Source organism: Dasypus novemcinctus, chromosome 15 (genome assembly GCF_030445035.2).
Source record: "Dasypus novemcinctus isolate mDasNov1 chromosome 15, mDasNov1.1.hap2, whole genome shotgun sequence".
In the NCBI taxonomy this organism is placed as follows: domain Eukaryota; kingdom Metazoa; phylum Chordata; class Mammalia; order Cingulata; family Dasypodidae; genus Dasypus; species Dasypus novemcinctus.
The window spans coordinates 34,239,143-34,257,631 of NC_080687.1; the positions used below are offsets into that span (position 1 = coordinate 34,239,143).

General features: G+C 41.5%; 1 protein-coding gene across 6 annotated transcripts in view; it reads left to right on the top strand.

The window, feature by feature from the left end:
- Nucleotides 1-910: 910 nt before the first annotated feature.
- The window catches only part of GGACT (gamma-glutamylamine cyclotransferase), an 81,203-nt gene continuing 63,624 nt past the window's right edge, over nt 911-18,489 (top strand). For 2 of the 6 annotated variants that reach the window (XM_071208229.1, XM_023588745.3), the window contains exons 1-2: nt 923-1,010; nt 5,760-5,933. The gene's annotated coding sequence lies outside the window, so the exon portion shown is untranslated. Of the gene's footprint in view, nt 1,011-1,258; nt 1,325-5,759; nt 5,934-18,489 lie in introns of those variants that run through there. The other 4 variants (XR_011645814.1, XM_071208227.1, XM_071208228.1 and 1 more) reach the window with 4 other exon arrangements.

Genomic DNA, 18,489 nt, shown 5'->3' on the forward strand with positions numbered 1-18,489 from the left:
AAAAAAAAAGAATGGATACATTCTTCTTGTTGGAATAAAATTAAGATGATTACTGCTACTCTTTAAAAATATTAATATGCTTTTTGGAGTAATGAAATTGTTCTAACACTTTTTGTGGTGATAAAATATTAATATGTTAAAATATACTCTAGACACATTCAATGTAATCATGAAAACTGCATAACAAGAAAGAACACTAAGAAAATTAATGGCTTATGAATCTGATCTTTTAGATTTCTTTTGGAATTGCATATCTCTTCAAATTATAACCTCACCGGCATTATTGGAAATGTCTGAATAAAAATCAAATTGTAATAAGGTTTCAACTGGTCCACATACATGAGAAAGTGAAGGTGGCAGAAAATGATGAAGGAAGATTATTACCAGTCAGATAACTATCTAAACATTTGTGCCTCTCAGGGTGGACAGAAGTGGCCCTTTTTCCATCTCTGTGCCACTCCTCATCACCTTGACCCCCAAAGTAGCATTGCTTAAACTCAGAATAAACAGTCACTAGAGAAAAATTCTTTTTCAGCTCTTTATCTTCACTGCTCTCATTTCTGGGGCTTGAATTTAGTCCTAGAGCAAAGGGACAGACAATGCCATCCCTTCCTTTGCCTCTTACAATCATAGTTTGGAAAAAGGTAAGTATGTGGCAGTGTATAGCCATCTGATGATCTGAGTCCAGAGTGGTATCAGCTGTTACTCTGAATGCTCAGAAATAATGCCTTGGTGATGTGTGTCTGTCCTATGGGATGTGTCCCTAGGTGGGCTCATTTCTAAGCATGAATGTGTGTGTCAAATTCTGATGTGAGTCACCAGGTTTGTCTGTGTCCAGCAGGGACTGAACTCTGGCCCTAAGGGCCCAGATGTGTCCTGTTGGAGTGTATGTGTCTATGGCTGGTGCGGGCTGTCCCCAGGAGTGCCGAGTTGGCTGTGTGTGTTTGCTTTGGTATATCGCCAGATGCGAAGCGGCCAGAGAGAAGTCAACCCTGCGCCTGAATTCCCAGGTGTGTTGCATGGCCCGCAAGGGGCAGCGCCCGCTGTGGGGCGTCCCCAGGTGTGCGGCGTTGGCGGGCGTTTGCGCTCTTGTTAGACCCGGCGCACCCCAGCGTGCGCGTCGGCCGAGGCCGCGGTGGACCGGGAGGGCCGCAGCCGAGGGCAAGGACAGGCGCGGGGCGGGCACCGCGTCCGCCTCCAGGTGGCGCCACCCGCGGCGGCCTCCCGCGGCGCCTGGAGCCGCGGCCGCTTCCGCTCCGCCCGGCGTCCCGCGCCCCCGACGGCCAAAGAGCTGCGGGGCCGGCGCGTCGGGAGCCCAGCCGCGGTGAGGGCCGCGCGGGCCGGGGCGGGGGGCGCGGGGGCGGCTGCACGGGCCGCCCGGGCCGCCCGGGGCCCAGTCCTGCTGCTGCGTCGGCGCGGAGCGTCCTCGGGCCGCCCCCGGCTCCGCTTCTCCGTGCGCCGCGCGCTCAGCCCTGGGCCCGGGCGTCCCGAGCGGGGCGGGCAGGCGGGCCGGGAGGAGAAGGCCTCGGCAGGGCCCGGGCCCGCCGAAGCGCGGGAACGTTTGAATGTTCAACTCTTGGCGGCAAAATTGCTCTTGGCGGGGTGGTGAGGCCGCAATCGCCCAAAGAGAGGACTGGCCGGAAAAGTTAGGAAACGGCTTCAAGTATAGGCACTTCTTGTTCTTAATAAAGAAAAAACCGGTGACTATGAAAAAAGTAGTTTTAAAAGGTTCTCGAAATTCAATGGGGCTAACACTTTACAGAAATTGTTTTGAATTTTAGAGACCCTGTTTTTGAGTAGACCAAAAGCTGCAAAAGAAATTTAAAACTCCCTTCTGTCACTTGTGATTTTATAATCTTAGGTTTCTCTGGAGTCATTAGTGAAACATCCAATTTTTTGGAGAAATTTTCCTTACTACCTGATTACTAAATAAGGTTATCATTTCAATTGTGCTCTCACTCTATACCTAAAGTAAGTGCACGATTTAAAAAAAAATGTCTCCCCCCGCCCCCGCCCCCACTTGTTGTTGTTTGCTCTCTGTGTGCATTTGCTGTGTGTTCTTCTGTGTCTCCTTGTATTGTCAGCAGCCTGGGAATCTCTCTTTTTGTTGCGTCATCTTGCCGCATCAGCTCTCCGTGTGCGCGGTGCCACTCCTGGATGGGCTGGAGTGCATGATTTTTTGAACCCTGCTTCTTGATTCTGAAGTTGGTAATTTTTAATACTGAAAGATAAGAAAATGCACTAGACTTTCAGCATTTCTTTTTAAAGCAGGCTATTTATTTTGCTGAATGTTCCAGGGAGAAATCATGACTTAAAAACTAAAGGAGATCTCTAAATCAGTTAGATTGACCTACATAAAGTTTTAGACACACACACATCCTATGTACATTTCCGTATATTTGAAGACCAGTTTACTTGTCACATTCAATTTATTGAAATGCTAATATGGGGAGTTCCTGTGGCTTTCCTTTATTTTCCCAAAATACCTTGTTTTTCCTGGAACTATTCCTCAGGGAAATCAGAAGTTCTGAAATAAGCAGATTGCTCCACCTGGCAAAGAGCATTTGTATTTAAAAGCTGATTTTGCAAGGTTAAATTAACTTCTAATTTTGTATGGAAATATTTTAGACTAATTGACCTTGCTAAACAGGACCGTATTGATTGGAACTAGTCCTGGAGAGGGTGGTTACTAGTGATGGCCGTGGAGGGCTGAGACTGTCCTAATTGACTGAGGGAAAGTTATTTGCCCTCTGTTGGCTTCAATTTCCTCATCTGTAAAATAGGGATTATAGAGCATTTACCTCAGGGGTGGTTGTCAGGACTAAATGCATGCATCTGGCACATAGTATGCACTCAGCATTAGCAGCCACTCTCATTTATTATTATTTTTACTTAGCCATAAAAGAAAAGAGGCTTCTGAAAGGGCTTTTAATTCCTCGTGCTGCATTGACCCCTCCTTCTTCTGTTCTGGTAGGGCCCTTATAAGTGAACATTATATGGAAGATACTGTTGCAGAATTAATTGGCTTTCCCCTGGAAACAAGGCCACTGTCTGAAGGAAGGGTGCAAGATTACACTTCGGGTTAGCCGTCACCTGATGAAAAGCTTTCCTGGAAACCAGAACCAGGGGGAGAGTTCTAAGAGGGTGGCAAGGTAGGGTTTTGACTGCACAGTGTGGAGATGAGGAGGAGGCCGTTCTTGGGTGGTGGTGGTAGATGGCGGCCTCCTTCCGAAACAGGGAGGAAGAAAGGCCCTCGCAGAGAGCGCTCAGGCCCCTGGGCATGGTGGGTAGGGGCTAGCAGAGAGTAGAATAGATCCGGGACAGAGACCTGTACTGTTGCAGCCATAATATTTGTTTTTAAATTCTCTGCTCACTTTCCTCTTTGTTTTACCTAGTAAGGTCTCTCGAAATTTCCAGTCTCTGTCAGCTCGTGAAGTCATTGGTGGGATTTGTACCCACACTTAGTTGGCACTTAAGAGGGGTTAGGGCACCCCTTCTGCCTGCATGGTGGTGCCGTACAGCCGTGCTTGAAAAGGGAGACTCAAGGAGGAAAGGGAAAAACGAGGACTAAAGTGTTCTGAGTCAGCAGTACTCCCTAGAACATTCTCCCTCGAGGGTAAAACCTTATTAGAGATTTTCTTACTGGAGCTTTACACAGTAAAACCTTGGTTCATTGTGACCATCCAGCATCTTAACAGGAATTCCTTCTTTCGCTGAAGGTTTCCTTATTGTCAGCAAAACTGCTCAGGGCAAGACAGCCTTGCCAAGGGTGCCAGGGCTGCCTCCGGATCTCAGAGCTGCATGGGCAGTGCTTACTCGGGGTAAGGTGGTATTATACTCTTCTGATGGATTTGTAGAAAAGACCTGGTTGTTAGAAGTCTCAGAGTTTATATGGCATTATGAGATAACAGACGTGGTAGGTAGCTTAGAGATGATATCATGGGCAGTGTGCTGCTGGAGCAGAGAGAATTCTCACCGGAGGACTTGGGGAAGTTCGCATTTGGGCTAGACCTTGAGTGGAAAGTAGAATTTTTGCAGCACAAGAGCAGAAAGGGGGCATTCCTGCAGACAGGACATCGTGAGCAAAGATATGAAGCTTAAAATGCAGACTGTTCAGCGAATCATGAGCAACTGGGTTGTTAGGCTGGGTACATCATGCAGAGGGCAAGGGTAGGAGGTGTGCTAGGGAAGAAAGAGCCTGTGACAAAAAACTCAACTGCTTGATCGAGATTTCAATTTTTGTTTTTGCTTTTTAGTTTGAAAAGTTTTTAATTTTTTAAAAGATTTATTTATTTATTTCTCTCCCTTTCCCCCTGCCCCAAGTTGTCTGCTCTCTGTGTCCATTCACTGTGTTCTTCTTTGTCCGCTTCTGTTGTTGTCAGCAGCACAGGAATCTGTGTGTTTTTTTGTTGCGTCATCTTCTTGTGTCAGCTCTCCCTGTGTGCGGTGCCATTCCTGGGCAGGCTGCACTTTCTTTCGCGCTGGGCGGCTCTCCTTATGGGGTGCACTCCTTTCGCATGGGGCTCCCCTACGCACGGGACACTCCTGCATGGCATGGCACTCCTTGTGCACATCAGCACTGCGCATGGGCCAGCTCCACACGGGTCAAGAAGGCCCGGGGTTTGAACTGCAGACCTCCCATGTGGTAGACAGATGCCCTAACCACTGGGCCAAGTCTGCTTCCCCTAGTTTGAAAAGTTTTAAGCACAAACATGCAAGTGGAGGGAATAGTGTAATGAACTCCCATGTACCCATTAAATAGATTTATTTTTATTTTTTTTAATGGTACCAGAGCCTCCCATATGGGAAGCAGGTGCTCAACCACCATATCTGCTTCCCTATTAAATAGATTTAATGATTCTTGTTTGGCCATATCTGCTTAATCTTTTTTTTTTTCTGAAGCAGTTTAAAGTAAATTCCAGACGTGATTTTTCACCCCAAAATAGTTCAGTATGCACTTTTCACAGTATGAAAAAGATGTTTTCTGGCATAACCATTATAACATTGTCACTTCTAATGAAATTGACAATACTTCCTAATATTTTCTAAAGCATGTCAAATTTCCTTGATTGCCTCAAAACTGCACTCATTTTTCTGTTTGTGTGAATCAGAATCCAAACAAGGACACACATGACATTTTGATGGATGCCTGTTGTCTCTTAATCAAAAGCCTGGGTTTGCCAAACTTTCTGTCAAGGGCCAGATACTGTACTCTTTTAGGCTTTGCAGCCTCATAGCGTCTGCTACAGCCACTCACCTTTGCTGTTCTGGTGCAAAAGAAGCCAGAGATGATATGTAAATGAGTGGGTGTGGCTTCCAGGGTCTTGGCCTTGTGAGAAAGAATTCGAAGAGTTTATTGCACAGTAAAAGAAGTGAAAGTACACACTCAGGACGTGAGTGTGGGCGCTCTTACTAGTGAGGTGCGCCCGGTGACTTGGGGCTGGGGTTTAAGAGGGATGAAACGAGAGGGTCTTCTTGCTTTGTGGCTTCAGTTTGTAGGGAAGGGGTTAGGGCCAGTGCGTTCTGTTCCCACAGATTGGGTGGAGCAGGACGTAATTACTTGTTCCCACCAGGTATTCTGCGCAGGACATTTAATGTTGCAAGACGTTCCCTGAGTTTTGCACACAGCGACTCAGGCGTGGCTGAAAAGTACATCAAAATTCTCATAGCTTTTGGGTGATTTGTTTTTGTTTTTAAACATCTTTTCTCTGAAATACTTAAGTTTCCGCACTCAACTTCCTCTTCATCTCACCCTCCAGCAGGATTGAGAGCTGGGTATTTGGCCCACGTGGGCTTTCTGGCCATTTGTGAGGCGTGAGTACCGCAGCCTTGTATCCTGGAGAAGAATTCTGAAAACCAAAGCTTGCAAGGCTTGTAGACGCCTATGGTGCTGGATTCCAGAGTCACACATCTTTGAGGAAACAAGCTTCCTGGTGAGAACTGTTTCTTCTCTATTCCAGTATGTTCACTGCTCCTAAATTCTAGAGCTTCAGAGGAAGTATGTTGACAAATAGTGCCAGATGGAAGCCCTTGTCCTTTTGTCATTCAAGAATGGTATAGGGGAGCGGATGTGGCTCAGTTGTTGAGTATCTACTTCCCATGTACTGGGTCCTGGGTTCAATCCCTATTACCTCCTGAAAAAAAAAAAAGAATAGTATGGGGGCGGGTGGATGCGTCATTGATCCATTCATTCATAATCAGCAACTATGTGTTAAGCTATTCTGTTCTAGGCAGGAGGGTATAATGTTAATAAACTTACAATGTCTTAGAACTTATATCTTCCACGAGTGGGTGGATGTTAGTGCAATAGTTAAGGGCCCGATAAAGGGCATGAAAATTCAGTCAGCAACTGCAGCAGCACAGCTTCTGATGCCAACTGCAAATACTGCAGTAGCTCGATCCGGTTCTGTTCTGACTGAGTCGTGCCAGACGCCACAGGTTCCCTTGCAGGCACTAGTTGAAAGTCCAGAGGTTCCCCGGGCCACCCGTACTCTGGCCAGATGGCTTCAGACTCAGGGGTTCTTGCGCGCACCCCACCCCTTGGGTTGATAATTCACTAGAACAACTTAACACAGCTCCCTGAAAGCACTATGCTTGGATGATGCCTTTACGGTAAAAGGATACAAATAAGCCACAAGAGGAGACACACAGGGTGAGGCCCGGAGCGGGGAGTCTCAATCCGCAAGCTTCCGTGGCGCCCACCCAGCCCAGGGCTGTATCCTGGGACTGTGGTAGCTTGCGTTTAAGTGGGGCCTCGTGACTAGGCATGATTGATAGAATTATGGTCGGCGTGGCTGAACGCAAACTGCAGTCCCTCTCCCCTCCCAGAGTGGATGTTATGTGTGGGGGCTCAAAGTCCCAACCCCTCCCTGACAGAGCTGGCCCATCCCCATCCCAGGACCCCAGGTGTGGCTGGTCCACCGGCAGCCCTCAGGTGTGCTCCTCATAGTTCAGGTGACACCCCTATCACAGGAAATTCCAAAGGTGCAGAGGTGGCTTCCCCAGAAACTGAAATTGGAGACAAAAACCAGTCAAATTTTTCATTATGCCACAGGCACCCACTCTTATGCCAGGGGGTCAGGCTTCAAATCCTGTCTCTGCCACTTACTAGATGGAGGATTTTGAGTTTTTTAACTCAGGCGGTGGGGATAATAATGTGTTCCTCATAGGACCGTGAGGGTTTAAATGAGGCAACCTACCAAATGTCTTTTGCATAACACTTGGCATTTAATAAATGCTCAAAAACAAACAAACAAACACACACACAAAAACCAGAATAATTGCAACCAAAGACTAAGATAATTATAGGTGCTAAATGAGTGCATTAAGTGGGGATCATAACCTGATCTGTCTTGTTATGTAGAGCTTGGTTATGGTAAGCTGGCTCGGAGCTGTGCTGTGTTTAAATAAAGTTTGCTGTGGCTATCAGTGCCAGAGGCTTCACATTCCTCTAGTGTTCTTTTTTTTAATATATATATATATATATATATATATATTTTTTAAGATTTATTTATTTCTCTCCCCTTCTCCCCCACCACCACCCTGGTTGTCCCTTCTCTGTGTCTATTTGCTGTGTGTTCTTCTTTGTCCACTTCTGTTGTTGTCAGTGACACAGGAATCTGTATCTCTTTTTGTTGCATCATCTTGTTGTGTCAGCTCTGTGTGTGGGCGGCGCCATTCTTGGGCAGGCTGCACTTTCTTTTGTGCTGGGCGGCTCTCCTTAGGGGGCGCACTCCTTGTGCGTGGGGCTCCCCTACGTGGGGGACACCCCTGCGTGGCACGGCACTCCTTGGGTCCATCAGCACTGCGCATGGGCCAGCTCCACACGGGTCAAGGAGACCCGGGGTTTGAACCGCGGACCTCCCATGTGGTAGGCAGATGCCCTAACCACTGGGCCAAGTCTGCCGCCCTCTAATATTCTTGTATATCTTCCCTCTTAACTTTAGACTTCCCTAAGTACTCCTCCCCAGAGAAAGTCTGTCTAGAAGCCTTTCTATCTGTAATCCATTTTTATACTGGAGCCCAGTTGGTTTGGTGGTTAGGTATGGGAGCGTGGGGCCATTCTATAACGTTCTGACTGGATCTCAGTCTTTAGTGGGCCTGTGCCCCTGGACATGACCTTCACAGGTGTTTCCCCAGTGGGGTAGACTTTCCCTGCTGCTCCCTATTCTCCCCCCTGGCTAGAGCATTCCTAATCTATTGCTGTGAAGTGCTGCCCTCTGTTGACTATGATTTTCCCCCAGTCAGTGAGCAGGAAGCATGGAATGCCATGCTCCCTGCTGGGATAAGGATCTGATCAAGTAGTCTTTTCCCTGGAGAGCCACCCTTTGTTACAAGGATGCTCTAAGCACACTACACGGTGGTTACACTTCCCCTCCTCCTGCCAGAGGCAGGAGGGTATATTTCTGAGATCTTCACAGTGAGATCCTGGTGGAGTTCCTGGAGGTAAAGTTTGTGAAAGTGTTGGTTCCCCAAAGCTGCTGTCCTCAGGAGTTTCTCATTCTGCATTAGTTCACACTTAACCCCAGCGATTTCCCCAAAGTACCATTTAAGTGTTCCTGACAAATTTTGGCTTTTGCCACAGGTAAGAAGATCTTGGCTGTGTCTCTCTGGATTTGCCTGTTTCTCCAGATTTCAGGATGATGGTTTGCCCTACAACCTCAGTTCTCTAATGAGTTCAAGAAAAGTCTTTGAATTTCAGTTTGTCCAGGTTTTTCTTTTTGTGAGGATGGGAGTGATAATTCCAAGTTCTTTGCACACCAGAGCTGAAACTGGAGTCTTCGTCATTTATTTTATTTATATATGCTTATTTTTTAAAATGTTTATTTTAAGAACATATATACAACTTAATATTTTCCCCTTAACCACATTTGTATATATAATTCAGTGGTGTTAATTACATTCCTTCACAGTGTTGCACAACTATCACCATCATCTATTACCACACCTTTTCCATCACCTCCACCAAGAAATTCTGTACCAATTAAACTTTCATACCCCTTTCTCTGGTCCTCCCCAGCCCTTGGTAACATGTATTCTAGTTTCTGATTCTATGAAATTGCTTATTCTGTTTCCTGCCAATGAGATCATGATATTTCCCTTTTGTATCTGGCCTATTTCACTTAACATGAGATCATCAAGGTTCATCCTTGTTGTCACATGCATCATAATCTGGTTCCTTTTTAATAGCTGCATATTATTCCATCATAAGCACATATATATTGCTTATCCATTCATCAGTTGATGGGCACTTGGACTATTTCCATCTTTTGGCAATTGTGAATAATGCTGCTATGAACATCAGTTTGTGGATATATATTTGCGTCCTTGCTTTAAATTCTTTTGGGTATATACATAAAAGTGGGATTGCTGGGCCATAGTGTTTAGAAACACTACTGATTTTGCACATTGATCTTGTTGAATTTATTAGCTTGAGTAACTTTGTTGTAGATTTTTCAAGATTTTCTATATAAAGAATCATGTCATCTGCAAATAGGAAATATTTTACTTCTTCCTTTTCAGTTTGGATGCCTTTTTTTTTTTTTTTTTCTTGCCTAATTGCTCTGGCTAAAACTTCCAGTACAATGTTGAATAACAGTGGTGACAGTGGGCATCCTTGTTTTGTTCCTGATTTTAGAGGGAAAGCTTTTAGTCTTGCCAGTAATTATGATGTTACTGCTGGATTTTTCATATACACTCTTGTTGAGGAAGTTTCCTTGTATTCCTGTGTGTTGCATTTTTTAAAATTTTATTTATTTATTAATTCATCAGCCCTCACAGAATTGATTTCATGATCCACTGAATGGGTCACACACTTAATGTGAAAAACAGATACAGAAACATTTTTTGCCCTCTGCTTTGGTGGTGGCTTGAGTATATCTGCTTGATGATCAAAGAAATTTGCTGATCCACTAGACTGCCAGCTGGTGCAGGAACTCTCTTGAAGTAGTAGGTATGTATCTTGGATTTTCATTCCTGATACTTTTTGATGGAAAGAGGTTTTCAGAGTACCTATTATAGTCACATCTAGTGAGGATTCAATGAGGTTTTCCATGTACAGATCAACTATCAGGTTGGAGCTGATTTTCTTTTTTTAAGGAACTTACTTGGAATGCATCTTCTTGACTCTCCCTCCTAAATCAGAATTCCAGGATGTTTGAAGGTGAGAATGTTCTGTATTTTCAATAAATGCCACAGAGTATTCTGATGCTTAACCAGATTTGGGAACAATGAATTGTATAGAATGGGACATTGCTGGAGAATAACTTTATTCTGGTGAGGGTCGCAAGAATTATCTCCAAAGATAACTTTAGCACAGCCGCCACAACCTGGCCAGGCCCGGCATGGCGAGCCTCCCCTGTCGCCGGGTGAGCAGGCTGTCAGCTCGCCCATCCTCGACACGGCGCATCACCACTTCCAGTCTCTGCATTTTTTTTTAATCAAGAAAGGATGTTGGGGTTTTGTCAGATGCCTTTTCTGTGTCAGTTGCCTTGTCATGTGGTTTTTCCCCCTTCATTCTGTTAATGCTGTGTATTGCATTGATTGCTTGTGTGAGCCACCCTTGCACACTTGGAGTAAATTCCACTTGATTACGGTGTATCATTCTTTTAATGCACTGTTGGATTTGGTTTGCTAGTATTATGTTGAGGATTTTTGCATTTATATTCATGAGATACTGGTCTGTAGTTTTCTTTTTTGTGGTGTCTTTACTGGCTTTAGTATTAGAATGAGTTAGGGAGTATTCCCTCCCCTTCAATTATTTGGAAGAGTTTGAGCAGGATTGGAGTTATGAGTTCTCAGAATGTTTGGTAGTGTTCACCTGTGAAGTCATCTGGTCCTGGGATTTTCTTTGCTGGGAGGTTTTTGATGACTGATTCAATCTCCTTACTTGTAATTTGTCTGCTGAGATATTCTGTTTCTTCTAGAGTCAGTGTAGGTTGTTTGGTGTATTTCTAGGAACTTGTGCCTTTCATCTAGGTTCTCCAATTTGTTGGCATACAGGTGTGCATTGTATCCTCTATGAACCTTTTTATATCCGTGGGGACAGTAGTAATGTCTCCCTTTCATTTCTGGTTTTATTATTTTTGTGGTCTCTCTTTTTTTCTTTGTCAGTCTAGTTAAAGGTTTGTCAATTTTATTGATCTTTTTAAAGAACCAACTTTTAGTTTTGGGACTTCTCTTGTTGTTATTGTTTTTTCCCTCTAATTTCATTTCTTCTGCTCTATGTTATTTCCTTTCTTCTGCTTGCTTTGGATTTAGTTTGCTGTTCTTTTTCTAGTTCCTTCAGGCATGCATTTACGTCTTTGACTTGAGCTCTTCCTCCTTTTTTAATGTAAATATTTAGGGCTATAAATTTCCCTCTGAACATTGCCTTCATTGCATCCTGTAAGTTTTTTGTGTTTTTTTTTAAAGATTTATTATTTATTTATTTCTCTCCCCTTCCTCCCCTCCCCCCTCCGCCCCCCGTTGTCTGCTCTCTGTGTCCATTCACTGTGTGTTCTTCTGTGTTTGCTTGTATTCTTGTCAGTGGCACTGGGAATCTGTGTGTCTTTTTGTTGCGTCATCTTGCTGCATCAGTTCTCTGTGTGTGTGGCACCATTCCTGGGCAGGCTGCCCTTTTTTCGCTCTGGGAGGTTCTCCTTACAGGGCACACTCCTTGCGCATGGGGCTCCCCTATGTGGGGGATCCCCCTGTGTGTCAGGGCACTCCTTGCGTGCATCAGCACTGTGCATGGGCCAGCTCATCACACAGGTCAGGAGGCTCTGGATTTGAACCTTGGACCTCCCATGTGGTAGGCAGACACCCTATCCATTGGGCCAATCTGCTTCCCCTGTAAGTTTTGATATGTTGTATTCTTATTTTCATTTATTTCAAGATGTGTAATGATTTCCCTTGTGATTTCTTCTTTGACCCACTGATTGTTTAAGACCGTGTTATTTAGCTTCCATATATTTGTGGACTTCTAGTTCTCTGCTGTTAAATGATTTCAAACTTCATTTCATTGTGGCCAGAAAAGATGCTTTGTATAATTTCTATCTTTTTAAATATTCTGAGACTTGTTTTTTGACCCAACATATGGTCTATCCTAGAGAATAATCCATTACACTTGAGAAGAATGTGTACCCTGGTGTTTTGGGGTGTAATGCTCTGTGTATGTCTATTAGGTCTACTTTATTTATTGCATTATTCAAATTCTCTGTTTCCTAGATATTCAATTTATTGATAAAAGTGGTGCACTGAAGTCTCCAACTATTACTGTAGAGGTGTCTATTTCTCCTTTCAGTTTTGCTAGTGTTTGCCTCTTGTATTTTGGGATCCTGTTGTTAGGTGCATAAATATTTATGATTGTTAGGTCTTCTGGTAGATTGACCCTTTTATTAATATATAGTGTTCTTCTTTGTCTCTTGTAACAGCTTTTGACTTCAAGTCTATTTGTCCAATATTAGTATAGGTTCCACAACTCTCTTTTGATGACTATTTGCATGCATTCTTTTTTTCCATTCTTTCACTTTCAACCTATTTGAAAGACTCTTTGGGTATAAGGTAAGTCTCTTGTAAACAAGATATAGTTGGATTGAGCTTTTTTATCCATTCTGCCAATCTGTGTCTTTAGATTGAGAGTTTAATCCATTATGATTCAATATTATTACTGTAAATGCAGGACATTTTTCAGCCATTTTGTCCTTTGCTTTTTCTTTGTCATACTTTTTTTGTCTCTCTTTTCCTTTGTTGCAGTCTTCTTTTGGGTATAGTTGATCTTTTATGATGTATCTGATTGATCTCTTTTTCATTTCCTTTTCTGCACACTTTAAAACTGCTTTCTTTGTGGTTTCCCTGGGGTTTATTTTATACAACCTAATTCTGTCATCTACTAGTGTGAATAGATACCAACATAACTCAACAGCATATGTGTTTTCTGCTCCTATATCTTTCCATTACCCCTCTTTATGTTGTTTTTGGCCCAGTATTACATCTTTATATTTTGCGTGTCCATTAACAGGAGGTATAACTATTTCTTACTCAGTTGTATTCTGACTCTTATAGGAATTAAAGAGTAAAATTATATATTGTGGATACAGTGCTATTGAGTTTTGCATTTATCATTTCATTTTCTTTACTGAAAATCTTCTCTTCTTCAGACCACTCTAAGCCACAATCTGCTGTCTTTTCCTTTCAACCTGAATTACTCTCTTTAACAATTCTTGTAGAGCTGATCTTGTGGTGATGAAATCTCAGTTTTTATCTGTAAATGTCTTACACTTTTCTTCATTTTGAAGGACAGTTTTTCCAGATAAAGAAATTTGGGCTGGCAGTTTTTCTCTTTCAGGATCTTAAATACTGCCTTTGGTTCCTGTGTTTTCTGATGAGAAATCAGCATTTAATCTTATTAAGGATGTCTTATATTGGACAAATCACTTTTGTTTTGCTGCTTTCAGAATTCTCTCTTTACTTTTTGAATTTGACATTCTGATTAGTATGGAATATGTTTGGAGTATCTTGTGCTTCTTGGATATGTGTATTTATTTCTTTCATAAGAGTTGGGAAATTTTCAGACATTATTTCCTCAAATATTCTTTCTGCCCCTTTCCCTTCTCTTTTTCTTCTGGGACATCCATGATATGTATGTTTGTATGTGCCATACTGTCATAGAAGTCCCTTAGACATTGCTCAGTTTTTTTTCTTTATCTGTTCTTCTGCTTGTATGATTTCGACTGTCCTGTCTTCTAGTTCTCTGATTCTTCCTTCTGCCTGTTCAAATCTGCTGTTGTATGCCTCGATTGTATTTTAATCTCCATTATTGTGTCTTTCATCCCCATAATTTCCGTTCTTTTTCTGTTTAAACTTTCTAATTCTTTTTTGCTCACATCTTATCTTCTTAATATCCTTTAACTCTATATCCATAATTAGTTTATTTCTATCTATGTTTTCCTTCGTCTCCTAGAATTGATTTAGGAGATTTGTTGAACTTCTTTGATTTGTTGTTCCAAAGTCTGCATCTCCTCTGAAATTTTAATCTCTTCCCCTTGAATGAGCCGTATCTTCCTGTTTCTTGATATGGCTTATAATATTTTGCTGATGTCTGGGCATCGGATTATTTCAATGTCCTAACTTTGAAAATCATTTTCCCCTTCTTGCCTAGGGTTTTATTGTAGATTGGCTATATTTTAAGGCTGTTCTCCAATGCTTGGTCCAGCTTATACTGAGCCTTTAAAATAGCACATGTCTAACTATTCAGATTTTCTCTGGTCTTCTTCACCTGATTCTTACCCTGAACATGTGGTGCAACTTTTAAGATTGCCCTTTTATGTACAGTTGTTTCACCCCTAAAAGAAGACTCCCTTTCCTTTGTTCCTTCTCCAGGATTACTGAGCTGTTTTTTGTGTGTGTGTATTTGTTTTGTGCAGAATGTTCTTCTCAGTTCCTATGATTTGCTCATCTGGTTTCCTCACTCAGTGCCTCCTTTCCATTATACTTTTCGGTCCTGGGGTCTGCCCTGCATTATAACAAGTTCAATTTTCCCTTTATTTCTATGAGACTTTTTGGCCTCCAGTATCTTCCACATTAGGGTATCATGCACCAAGAATGATGCAATTAGAGACAAGGTTGGGTGTGTGCCCATTTTGCCAACAGTTCTGCTGAAAGTCTCTATTGTTTCCTGGGGCCCTTTTGGGTGCATGTGCTCCACAGCTGCTTGGGTTCCACTGTGGCTCTGAGCAGCCTTGAGACCTGGAGTCTGGATATGTGTGGGGTTCTCACTTCCTCTGAGTGGCTCTGTGGTCTGCATCCATGGGAGGAAGTACCTGGGATGTGCTGCCACTGTGTGACTCTTAAGCTGCACAGGACCTATAAAGGGAGTTCAGTCTGAGTCACAAATCTCCTACTTTCTTTTTTGGTGTTTTTTTCCTTTTGTCCCCTTCTCCCCCTTTGATTTAGCATCTGTAAAGTCCTTTTCCAGTCTCTATCATCTTCCAGAGTTCCAAGCAAATGGGGTTTGTCTTTAAAAAAATTTTTTTTTATTACATTGTCTTTTTTTAAAAAAAGATACATAGATCACAAAAAATGTTACATTAAAAAATATAAGAGGTTCCCAAATACCCCATAACCCACACCCCCATTCCTCCCACATCAACAACCTCTTTCATCGTTGTGGCACATTCATTGCATTTGATGAAGGCATTTTGGAGCACTGCTGTACCGCATGGATTATAGTTTACATTGTAGTTTACACTCTCTCCCAGTATATTCAGTGGGTTATGGCAGGATATGTAATGTCCAGCATCTGTCCCTGCATTATCATTTAGGGCAACTCCAAGCCCCAAAATGCCCCCATATTTCAACTCTTCTTTTCTCTCCCTACCCTCAGCGTTTTAATAGTTGTTGCTGAGGGGTAACTTTCGGGGGGATGTCTTACATCACCATCTTGATGACAGCTCTTAAATTAATTTTAATTGTAGGAAAACATACATAATATAAAAATCATTTTAACCATTTTAAGTGAACAAGTCTTTGATATTAAGTACATTGACCATACTGTATACCTTTCACCACTATCTCTTCCAGAGTATTTTCATCATCCCAAACAGAAACTCATAGTCATTTAGCAATAACTTCCCTTTCCCTCTGTCTTCCTCCCCTGGAAACCACTATGAATTTGCTTATTAAGTATCTCATATAAAAGAAATCATATGATATTTTTCCTCTGTGTGCGGCTTATTTCACTCAACATATTATCTTCAGGGTTCATCCATATTGTAGCAGGTACCATTACTGAACTTCACTATTAACTGAACTTCACATATAACTTCATTATACAGATTTACCACCTTTTGTTTACCTGTTCATCTGTTGATGGACACATGGGTTTCTTCTACCTTTTGACATTTGTGAATAATGCTGCTGTTAACATTGGTGTGCAAATATCTGTTTGAGTCCCTGCTTTCAATTCTTTTGGGTTCATACCTCAAAGTGGAATTGCCTGGTCGTCTGTTAATTCTATACTTAACTTTCTGAGGAACTGTTAAGCTGTCTTCCACTCTATTTTACATTCCCACCAACAATGTGTGAGTTTCCTATTTCTCCACAACCTAATCAACCTTTGTTTCCAGTTTTAAAAATAATAGCCATTCTAGTTGTGTGAAGTGGTATTATATATATTCTATTATATAGTTTTAATTTGCATCTCTTTAACAGCTTCTGATATTGGACATGTTTTCATATACTAATTGGGCATTTGAATATCTTCTCTGGGGAAATGCCAATTGAAATCCTTGAACCATTTTTTAATTGGGTTGTTTGTCTTTTTTTGTTGTTGAATTGTAGGAATTCTTTATACATCCTGGATATTAAACCCTTTTCAGATATATAGTTTCCAAATATTTTATCCCCTTCTGTAGGTTGGCTTTTCAATTTCTTGATAATGTTCTTTGCACAAAATTTTTTCATTTTGATGAAGTCCATTGATCTCTTTTTTCTTTTGTTACATGTACTTTTGGTATAAAATCTAAAACTTCATTGCCTATTACAAGGTCCTGAAGATATTTCCCCATGTCTTATGTTTTATTGTATTAGCTCATATATTTAGGTCTTTGACCCATTTTGAATTGATTTTTGTAAATGATGAGAGGTAGGAGTCCACATTCATTCTTTTGCCTGTGGATTTCTTGTTGTTCTAGGACCATTTGTTGAAAAGACTATTTCTCCCTCACTGAATGGACTTAGTACCCTTATCAAACATTAACTAACCTTGGATGTGGGGATTTATCTCTGGACTCTCAATTCTATGCCATTGGTCTCTGTGTTTATTCTTTTGCCAGTACCACACTGTTTTAATTATTGTAGCTTTGTAGTAAGTTTTGAAATCAGGAAGTATAAGTACTCTGATTTTGACCTTCTGTTTCAGGGTTGTCATGGCTATTCAGGGTCTCTTGTAATTTCATATGAATTTAAGGGTCAGCTTTTCCATTTCTGAATAGTTCTAATAGTGATTGCATTGAATTTGTAGATCACTTTAGGCAACATCTTAGCAATATTAAGTCTTCCAGTCGATGAACACAGATGTCTTTCCATTTAGATCTTTTATTTCTTTCAGGAATGTTTTGTAGTTTTTGGTGTAAAAGACTTTCACCCTCCTTGGTTAAATTTATTCCTAGGAACTCTTTTTTTATTTGCTCTTGTAAATGGAATTGTTTGCATGATTTACTATTCAGATTGTTCACTATCTGTATTTAGAAACCGAACTATGTATTTATCTTGTATCCTGCAACTTTGCTGAATTTGTTTATTGGTTCTAGTAGCTTTCTTGTGAATTCTTTAAGATTTTCTCTATGTAGGATCATGTCATATGTGAATTGAGATAATTTGACTTCTTCCTTTCCAATTTGGATGCCTTTTATTTCTTCCTTGTGCCTGATTGCTCTGGCTTGACCTTCTAGAACAGTGTTGACTCAGCAGCAGTAACAGCAGGCATCCTTGTGTTGCTAATGATCTTAGGGAGAGTGTTTTCGGTTTTTCACCATTGCGTGTGGCATTTGCTTTGGAGTTTTCATAAATTCCCTTTATCATGCTGAGAACATTCCCTTCTATTCCTAGTTTTCTGAGTTTTTATCATGAAAATTTTGCCAAATGCCTTTTTTGCACCTATTGAGACAATCATGCTTTTTTCCCCCTTCATTCTATTAATGTGGTGTCTTACACTGATTCATTTTCTTATGTCAAATCTTCCTTGCATTCCTGGAATAGTTCCCACTTGATCATGGTGTATAATCTTTTAAATATATTGTTGGGTTTAATTTGCCAGCGTTTTGTTGAGGATTTTTGAATATATAGTCATAAAGGATATTGGTTTATAATTTTCTTGTGTTGTGTTTATCTGGCTTTGCTGTCTGGCAGTAATCTTCCTTCTATTTTTTTGGAAGCATTTGGGAAGTATTGTCATAACGTTTTCTTTGAACAACACTCGGATGTTGCAGTAATGACCATGGCTTCTTCCTGGTTACTCCAACCATGGCTTAGTTGGAATTTGGAGGAGGTCACCCAGAGTGGGATATGCTTGTCTGACAGTCTTGATTACTGTAGCAAGATACTCAATTTTGAAATTAGGAATTGTGATTCCTCCAGCGTTGTTTTCTTTTTTAAGTTTTTTTTCACTATTCTAGGTCCCTTGAATATGTATATGAATTTTAGGTTCAATTTGTTAATTTCTGTGAAAGAAGTCAGGTGAGGTTTGAAGTGGGATTGTATTGAATCTTTAGATCAGTTTGGGGGAGTATTGCCATTTTAACAGTGTGGTCTTCTTTTTTAAAATAGTTTTTTTAATTGGCGAAGGTTTACAGAAAAAATCATGCCAAAAATACAGAGTTCCCATATCCCCTCCTCCCCACTATTAACACTTCACATTAATTGTGATAACTTTGTTAAAACTGATTAAATTATAGTAATTGTGATAGTTAGGTTTATGTGTTAACTTGCTAGGTTATGGTGTCCGGTTGT